Source organism: Thamnophis sirtalis, unplaced genomic scaffold (genome assembly GCF_051295495.1).
Source record: "Thamnophis sirtalis isolate CommonGarterSnake01/CBP01778 unplaced genomic scaffold, rThaSir2_p1.2 scaffold_4, whole genome shotgun sequence".
Taxonomy (NCBI): Eukaryota; Metazoa; Chordata; class Lepidosauria; order Squamata; family Natricidae; genus Thamnophis; species Thamnophis sirtalis.
The window spans coordinates 399,941-410,086 of NW_028261384.1; positions in this window are offsets into that span (position 1 = coordinate 399,941).

Consider the following 10,146-nt stretch of genomic DNA (forward strand, 5'->3'; position numbering starts at 1 on the left):
CACAGTCGTTAAGGGAATCTGGTTTTCACTGTTGACTTTGTGCACAAGGTCACGAGGGTGTTCAGGTGATGCTATGACCGTCATAAATACGAGTCAGTGGCCGAGTGGCTGATTTCCCTTCTTCCACTCTCAGGTCACAATTTTTCTCCAGGCGCAATGCAACATCTGGGCACCAGGAGGCGCATGTGTCCCTCAGTGCTCAGGATCCTTTGTGCCATTCCAAGAAAGGTGGGGGGGAGGCAGGCCAGCCGACATTAAGTGAGACCTTTGTTAAGTGAGCTTCAGTCCACCTGACAAGCTTTCTTGCCACTGTTAAGTGAATCCCTGCAGCGGATAAGTCCCCCCCCCTACGGTCATTAAGCGAATCCGGCTCCCCCTCCTTGCCATTTGCTTGTCAGATGGTCGCAAAAAGGGATCGTGTGACCCCCGTCCTAACTGTGAGTTAGTCACCAATCCTCCGACTATTGTGAAAGCCGCGACGGTCATAACTGTGAAAAACGGTCGTAAGTCTGGACTGACTGCCGGACTTCCTGGGTCAGGTAACCCCCTCCTGCTTGGAAGGGTTCTTTTGAGGTCATCCAGCCCACCCCCCTTTGGGGCCGGAGTCCCTCCGAGTCACTGGAGGAGAAACTGGACGGACGGATGTCGGTTTGTTATCAGGGTTCAAAAGGAGGAAACAGAGGCGGCTCATGCAGTGGGTTGGACTAGATGACCTCCGAGGGCCCTTCCAACTCTGTCGTTATGCAAGGGAAGTCCCCTGCCTGCCTGACACACACACACACACACACACACACACACACACGCACACACACACACACACACACCAAGCCGGATGTCTGAGCCACCACATGGTTTGCAAAACTTTACAGCTACTCCTTGACTTACGGTGGTTTGCTTAGGGACCGCTCAAAGTTATGTCGGTGCTAAAAAGGGGGGGCTTAAAGGACCATTTTTCACACTTACGACCACTGTGATCATGGGATCCAAATTCAGACGCTTGCCAAGTGGCTCCTATTGATGACAGGAGCAGGGTCCCACCATCCCATTTTGCCAGCATCTGGCGAGCAAAGTTGGGGGTGGGGGACGACGACCGGATTCACTTAAGAACCGGATGACTCACTTAACAACTGCACGGATTTGCTTAACCACGGAGGCAAGAGAGGTCATTCAATGGGGCAAAATCCACTTCACCAATGTCTCACTTAGCAACGGAAATTGGGGGCTCCTGCGCCATGGGATAATCCTAGACTTACGACCACAGTGGAGCCCCCAATGTCTGTCGCTAAGTGAGACATTAGTGAAATTAGTTCTGCCTCATTTTACGACCCTCATTAAGCGAAGCCCTGCTGTTGTGAACTTAGTCACACGGTCGTTAAGCTTCCCTGTGGACTTTTCCTGTCCGAGGATCCCCTGAGCCCCCCGGACGCTGCTGAGACCCTCATAAGTACAAGTCCATTGCCGAGCATCCTGTTCTTACGACCAACAGTTGTAAGTGTAAAACAACAGCCCAAAGTCCATTTTTTCCCCAGCCCGGTTCTAACTTCTGTCACTAAGCGAAACCTTGTAAGATGTCCCTTTCCTCCTAGGTTGATCTGGGGGAGCACCTGCCACGTGGCCTTGTACTCCCCCCCCCAATCAGGAGGCAAGGCAGACCCCCCCCCTCCGCTCCCTCCCTCGCTCACTTATCGTGGAGTCCCCTCCCCACTGCCTCTGACCCCCCCCTCCAATGTCCCGGAGAAGGAAGAGGGAAGGGCCTCCCCAACTGCTCTCTGCACCCACAAAAAGGATGCCTTCCCCTTCCAATTGGGGGGAGGGGGTGCCTGGAAGGAGCCCCCCCCGAAGCTCCTGCAGAAGCTCACACCCCCCCCCCCGCTCCAAACAAGGCAGGCTGCGTTGCCCACAAATCTGAAAGGGGGAGGGGGCATTTCTGCGGAGGGTTGGCATCCCCAGGACCCCTCCCAAGGGAACTCCATGCCAGCCTGGCAGGGGAAGTACCCCCGCCCCCACCCCACTCCAATTGTGGCAGGGCCCCCTTCCACGGTTGGCATGCCCCCCTCCTCAAAAAATCTCCCCTAACAAGGCTCAGCTGAAGAGGCGGAAGTTTTATCCGAAAGGCCAGTCTGGTTTTTATGGGGGATTGTGCGGGATGGGAAGCCCCCTGCGACCCTCTCCTTCCACAGCTCAGGTCTCTTCTGGCGATGACGGAGGGGGCTGCTTTGTGCCACTACAAACAGTGGGCAGGGGGCTTTGCTCCTGTCTCCTCTCTCTCCCTCTCAGTTCTCTTGCATGCACCCAGCCCCCTCCCCTCCTTGCCCAGCCCCCCCCCTGCAATCCTTCCCCATGTGCGTATCTCTAACGAGTTAATGGACCGTGTGCTGCTGCTGCCTTCCTCCCCCGGGGAATCAGCCAGAAGCTTCCCCTCAGACGGGGGGGGGGGGCTGAGCTGCTCCCTCCCTCCCTCCCTCCACGGCTCCCCAAAGCACAGCCCCAAGAAAACAGGGGTGGATTTTCCTCTTGCAGAATAGTCCTCGACTTAGGACCGTTTGCTGAACGACCGTCCGCTGACAAAGGCCCTCGGACTGCTTTTCACACTTAACGGCCATTGCACGTCCCCGGGGTTGCGTGATCACCATTCAGATGCTTGGAAACTGACTCGTGTTTATGACGGTCACGGCGTTCCCCAGGGGTCAGCCGATCCCTTTCGGCAAGCAAAGTCAAAGGTGGGGGGAGAGATTCGTTTAACGACTGCCTGACTCGCTGGACAATGGCAGGGATTCACTTAACCACCTAGGCCAAAAAAAAGAGCACCCCTCCATGTCGTAAAATGGAGCACTATTCCTTTCACAACCGTCTGGCTAAAGCCACAGAAATGTCGGCCTCAAATTGTGGTCATAACTGGAGGACTACAGGAAGTCCTCAACTTACAATGTTTCACTTAGCGACTGCTCCAAGTTACAACGGCAGGGGAAAAAGTGACTTGGGACTAATTGTTCGCAGTTACGACCTTTGCAGCATGCCCGGGGTCACAATTCAGACCATTGGCAACTGACTCGTATTAATGACGGTCGCAGCATCTTGGGGTCACGCCCTTTTGCAACCTCTGACCAGCAACAATCCGTGGGGAAGCCAGATTCAGTTCCCAATTCAGTTCACTGCCGGGAACAATCACTTAACGACGGAGGCGAAAAAGGTGGTAAAATGGGGCAAAGGTCACGAAGGTCTCGCTTAATGACGGGAAAGTGGGGCTCCATTGTGGCTGCTGACATCCAGCCCTTCACCCCAGGGAGATCACCACACGCCCCCTTTCCAGACAGAATAGAGGGAGGAAGCCGAATTGCCCCCCCACACACACACACGTTGGACCCCATGCGGGGGGGGGGCAGTTATGGGGCAAAAAATGGCTCTGCCTCGGTTCCCCTTTGTGGCGGCTGCAGAGGCCTCCTGGGTCTGCCCCCTTTCAGACAACAGGGCCCCTTGGCTGTCCATCACGCGTTGCCCATGGCAACCGTGTTATCTGCGGGGGGGGGGGAGGAGGAGGGAAGGGTGAGCGGGAGGCCGCAGACGCGTCTGGGGAGGGGAAGGATTTCCCTAAAAGGGGAAGGGGGGGAGCGCGTGGCTCCTGCCGCAGCAGCCCAGCAGCTCCCTTTGTTTACCGGCTGGCTGGCTGGCGGGAGGAAGGAGAAGAAGTCGCTGACGTGGAGAGAAAGGCCACCTGGCACCCGGGACGGGGAGGAGGGGCGGGGGGGAGGACGGCGCCTGGCCTCTGCCCCCCCAAGTGGCAAGGCGAGGCGGCCCTGCCTGCATGCTGGGGAGGGGGCTGCGGACCCCACCTGCCCTGCCCGCCAAAATGGCCGATTGACCCTTAGAAGGTGGGAAACGCTCCCATACGCACACAAAGGAGTCCACTCAAGGCCCCCCCAGGCCCGTCCACTCAGCTTGCTGACCCCCAGCCCTTGGAAGACCCCTGCCCAACACGTCCTGTGTGTAGAGAGCTGCACCTGGCCAGAGGACGGCCCTTTCTCCAGTTAGGATTCCCCCCCCCCATCGGAGCAGATCTCCCGATTTCCAAAAGGATCAAGCCACCACAATTCTGCCCCCCCCCCCGTCAAGAGCTCTCCCAGCTGAGAGGATCGGGCCCTGCAGGGTGGCGTGCACGGAGGACAAAGACCCCCTTCCCTATCCTTGGGAACTGGCCAGCCCAGCGGCATCTCCCGAAGGCCACAAGCGGATCCGAAGCTTGATCCCCACCAGTCGGTCCCCAACCTTTCCGTCTCTGTGGATGGGCAGCAACCGGGGGGGGGGGAGAGGGGCTGGTCCCATGGAAGTGGCGTCCAGGCAGGCGTGGGACTCTTGGCCGCTGGTACAAATGGAACTGCGCCCGATGTGCTCGGCCGCCACTTCTGAAGGGGCCCCGTCCTGGGACTGCGCCGTGGCTGAGGGTCCTGGATCCCTGATGTGGGGCACTGAAGCTGGACCTCTCCTCAAAGACCACCAGAAGGCGGCCACTGTCCTGTGGGGGGGGGAGGCTGGGCCAGGACCACCGTCTGACTCCGGCTGCTGCAGTGGAGGGGCTGGGAAATCTATGGGACCCGTGTGGGACGTTAGTCCTTACCCATTCAAGGTCCTCTCTCGGCTGCTTAATTGGGGGGGGTCTTCCCTTTTTCAGGCTGAGGTGGGCGGGTGGCCCCCCTCCTCACCTGCGTTCCCAGGCAGAAGAGGTGATTCCGGTGCAGCCCCTGAGCCAGACTCTCCCTCCCAACTAAATTTTGGGGTCCCCCCCTATGGGAACCCGGCGAGAGCACCACAAGGGGGGACTCCGCCGCGTCTCTTCCTTCACCGGCCTTCGTTACCGTTTGCTGCGATTGCTGATCGAAAGAAAACTATGGATTAATCTCTCGGTTGACCCACATAAGTGGGGGAAGGAGGGAGGGGGGGGAAAGGAGCCTGGGGCACCACCGAAAGGACCCCAGATTCACCCTTAAATCCAGGGCGGGGTGTTCCGTGGGGGCTGCCCAGAGGGACCGAAGGCATCCGCAGGAGGAGGAGGAGGAGAAGGAGGAGGAGGGGGAGGAGAGGGAGGAGGGGGAGGAGGAGAGGGAGGGGGAGGAGGAGAGGGAGGGGGAGGAAGAGGAGGAGGAGGAGGAGGAAATGGGCAGGCAGAGATGGCAGGACGTCCGCTGGCCCGAAGGAAGCACACGGAATCCTTGTTTTACAACGGATCATTCAGTGACCGGTTGATGTTCCCAGGGCACTGTTCACACTTAAGACCATCAACCCATCCCCACGGCTGGATGATTTACACTTGGATGCTTGAGAACTGACTCACATATATGACGCAGGATCACGCAATCCCCTTTTGCGACGTTCAGACAAACAAGTCCAATTCTATCTTACCAGCATAAACAACCGCCGGGATTCGCTTAACGACCGTGGCACGGAAGGGGGCAAAGTGGGCCAAGGTTCACTTAACCACAGCCTCACTTAGCGACAGAAATGGAGGGGGGGCTCAATGGCGTCCGTACGTTAGAAGTCAGAAGGCTCCAAAGCCACAAACACCCCCCCTCCCTATGGGGCGGGGAGGGCAAGAGGGGAGGGGCAGAGAAAATGGGGAGGGGACGGGGGAGGGGCAATCCACCCCCCCCCCCATGCTGGAGAGGAGCAGAGCACAAAGGAAGAGACAGGAGGAAAGCTGGGATGGATGGGGAGGGGGGGACAAAACAACTCAGCCACACAGGGGCAGTGAGGCAAAGGGGGGGCGGGGGGGGTGCTGCACAGCTCCATGCCAACACCCGCTGGATGAAACACAACAGCATCTCCAAGGCCGCCCAGGCCGGAGCAGCCTGTAAACACACCCAGGGACGGAGGGGAGGGCGGAGAGCATTAACCCCCCTCTGCTGCCCTTGCTCTGTGAAAGGCCTTCTCCCCAGCCCCGGGGGGGGGGGGTTGGTGGTGGCAGGGGGAGGTGGGCTGCCCCCCCCCTGCAGCCCTCTTGAAGGCAGGAGAAACAGAGCTGGCCCAGGCCCACGTGTTGGACTGCTTATCTTCCCGGGGTCCCAGTGGGATCCAGGCTGAAATTCCATCCTTCCTACAGAAGGAAACCCCCCCCCCCACAGAGACACACACCAGGGACAGCAACAGGCAACAGCTGGAGTCCCCTGCAGAGCTCATCGCCACCTTCTGTGGAGGGAGAAGAAGAGGCCACCCTGAATGTCTAGAAAGCCTCCTCCCCGACGGAATCAAAGGGCTGGAAGGGCCTCTTGGAGATCTTCTAGTCCAACCCCTCCCCCTACTCAAGCAGGAGACCCTCACAGAGTCACAGAAGGACGGAGTTGGAAGGGACCTCGGAGGCCATTTAGTCCAACCCCCTGCTCAAGCAGGAGACCCTGTGTCAAAATGGATTTCTCCGAGGGCCTGATCAGCATTGTCATTCTCCTCCACGGCCTGGCAGAGGCGGGGATGGGACAGCACCCTGCCAGCCAAAACAGGAAACAGGGTGTGGGCCAGGCCCCCCGCTGCCCACTTTTGGCCTCCACAGCCTCCCTACAGCCCTCTGGCAGCTGAAAACGGCTGGGGGGGCCCACAACCTGGTGGCGATGTAGTGGGTGATGGCAGAGAGGTTGGGGACCCCTGCCCTAAGGCCGTCTCTGGGAAGTAGAAGCTGGCGGTGGAAGGCTGGAGACAGCCGTGGGCCCCTCTGAAGAGCCCAGGAGGGCCAGCCTGCCAGCGCACAACTGCATGCCAGTGCAGGGGGCATACTGGGAGGGGTTGAGGTGGGAAGGATGAAAGGTTAGTCCCAACAGCAACAGGCCCCTTGGGTGTGATCCCAAAGCAACCGGAACGCTCTCGGCATTGACCAATTCACCCTCGGTCAATTGTAACAGGCAGCCCAGAACGGCTGAAATCCCGCGACAGTGTTTGTAACAACGTCAAACAGCCACCTTCCCCTCCACGAGGAGACAAACTGGACTCGAGAGGTGGAGAAAAATCCCCAGCCCCGTCTGACCGTCCGGCTGGAACATCTGCACCAACCATCATCACCGCCGGCCTTGTCCAAATCCCCGTTAGCCAATTGCAAAAAGGCTGCTTGATTGGGAACAGCCGAGATCCTGCGACAATCCCTTTAATACCATTCAAGAGGGACATCTGCCCATCTGCAGCCCTTTGGGAAGGACTCCAGAGGTGGACCAGAAGGCCAAACGCAGCCTGGATGACCACGTGAGAAACTGTCATGAAAAAAACCCCTCATCTCTGCTACAATGATTGCAATTTCGACAGAATAACCATTTTATATCCCCGGGTTGTGTTCCAAGAGTTGAGGTGGACTTCCAAGAGCCCATTCACCCGCTTCACGCTCCCGCCTCTGGCAGGTAAATGGGTGGTGTGAAATTGGAGAAAAGATTTTTCAAAAGGCGAGATATAAATAAATAAACAGCCGGCGCGAAATCTCTCCTTGAGAGCCAGGGGGAAAATAATCCAGGTGGCATTTGAGCTTATTTTCGATGCAAGAAATAAAGCGGTGCCTTCAACGGCCGGAGTAGATTTCTCCAAATCCACATTAAAAAAAAAAAAACCTCAAGGGGAAAACTAGAGACAATGTACATTCCTGAAACTCACCCCCCCCAAAAAATGTTTGCTTCGTGCCAAGACTCTCCTGCTAAAGCAGGGGGTTGGACTAGATGACCTCCAGGGTCCCTCCCCACTCTGTCCTTCTGTGATTATGAAAGCAGTGGTGGGTTTCCATTTCTTTTCCACCACCACTTCGCTCCTGCCACACGCCACTCCCGGTTCTCCCGATGGCAGAAACCCACTCCTGTCCGTAAGGGTCTCCAGCTTGAGCAGGGGGCTGGACTAGAAGACCTCCAAGGTCCCTTCCAACTCAGTCATGCTCTGCTAATGAAAATGGGCACACCGAATGGCCGTTTGGAGAAAGGCGACCAGAGGAGGCCATTCAAAGCCTCCAAGCCAGGAAAAGAAAAGCGAAAATGTAAGTTTATGAATGGAAAATTGGGAAACACACGAAACATGGCGTGTTTCTGCAAAGGAAGATGGGCGAACCCAGGGCTGCATCACAGGATAGCCAACACTGGGAGGAGGAGGAGGAGGAGGAGGAGGAGGAGGAGGAGGGAGGAGGAGGAGGAAGGGAGGGAGGGAGGGAGGGAGGGAGGGAGGGAGGGAGGGAGGGGCACTGAGCACATGTGCTCTGGCCAGGGAGAATTTTACTCCAAGTATTAAAGATCTCGCCAGACTTGAACCCGGGGACCTATCCAACAACACGAAATTTAACATGGAGAAAACCAAGGTTTTACACCCAGGTGGAAGAAACCAAAGGTACGAGTACCAAGTAGGCAAAACACAGCTGAAAAGCAGGAGCTGGGAGATGGACTTTGGAGTCCATGCGGACGATCCCTTAAACAAAAGCCAGCCGTGTGCGGCTGCAGCCGAAAATAGCAGTAGACTTATATACCGCTTCATAGGTTTATGAGCGGTTTACAGAGAGTCAGCATATTGCCCCCAACAATCTGGGTCCTCATTTTACCCACCTCGGAAGGATGGAAGGCTGAGTCAACCCTGAGCCGGTGAGATTTGAACCGCTGAACTGCTGATCTAGCAGTAGCCTGCAGTGCTGCATTTAACCACTGCGCCACCTCGGCTCCCTCCTCGGTGGTCTAAACAGAGGCATAGAATCAAAATCCCATGGACTGCTTTGTAAAGCCTTAGTAAGGCCACACCTGGAAAACTGCAACTAATTTTGGTCAGCGGAGTACAAAACAGTTGTTGGGACTTTGGAGAAAGTGCAGAGAAGAGCAGCTGAGAGGATTGAGGGCCTGGAGAGTAAAAGATAGGAAGGATGTGGCAGGATTTGGCTCTGGTTACTCTGGGAAAAGGAGGAGTAGGGGGAGGACAGAGTAACATTTAGGGTGCTGCCCCCAAATAAGTGGGGGGGCGGGTTTCAACTTATTCTCCAAAGCACCAGAAGGCAGGACGAGAAACAATGGATGGAAACTAATTGAGGAGAGAAGCAATCTGGAATTAAGGAGAAACTTCCTAATAGGGAGCACAATTAACCAGTGGAACTCCTTGCCACCAGATGTTGCTCCACCGCTGGAGGTTTTTAAGACTGGACAGCAATTTCGTTTGGTATGGTGTCGGTTCTCCTGCTTGGGCAGAGGGTTGGACCAGATGACCTCCAAGGTCCTTTCCAACTTGGTCACTCTATGATCCTGTAAGGGTCTCCTGCTCGAGCAGGGGGTTGGACTAGATGGCCTCGGAGAGCCCTTCCCACTCTGTCATTCCGTGATCCTGTCAGGGTCTCCCCGCTCGAGCAGAGGGCTGGACTAGGAGACCTCCGGGGCCCCTTCCAACCCTGGGATTCTGTTATTCTCCTGCTTGAGCAGAGGCTGAGCTAGATGACCCCCCCCCCCCCGAGCCCCATTCCCAGCTCTATTCGCATTGAGGCCGGAAGGGGGAATCCCTTCCCAGCGAGGCCTGGCTGGGGAAAGTGAGCCAAGCCAGGGAGCCGTTTTAATCCACCCGACCGGCCGATCCCTCTTGCGAAGGGCGAAGGTTAATTGCAAACACAGGGAGGAGAGCAAACAAAACCCCACGCAACCCGCTGGGTGGCCGCCCCCCCCCGCCCCCCCCAGCCCCTCCTTCAGCGACGACTCCTCCTGTGAGCTGGGCCTCCCCCCACGTGCCCCTCAGCTGTTGTGCCGACTGAATGACAACCGACAACCCCCCCCCCCCCCGGCACTCCGCCTCCTCTGCCGCTGCCGAAGAATTTGAAACATTTTCCCTCGGCTGCGGCGACATTCGCACGCAACTCCCATTGGTGGGGGGGGGTCCCTCCTGGCGGGGAGTTGCATGCTGCACATACAAACAAGCGTTTGGCCTCCATCGGCCTCAAGCTTGTTGAACCTGGAATTCCCTTGAGCGGGGACGAGTGGGGGTTGGACTAGATGACCTTTGAGATTCCTTCAATGACTCTGTAACGTCTCCTGCCTGAACTAGATGACCTCCAAGGTCCCGTCCAACTCTGTCGCTCTAGGATTCTCTATTCTCACACAACGGAGCCCCAAATATCCTGCGAAGCAAGCCATTGGTTAAGTGAGTCTTGCCCTGTTTTACGACCTCGTTGTTAAGTGAATC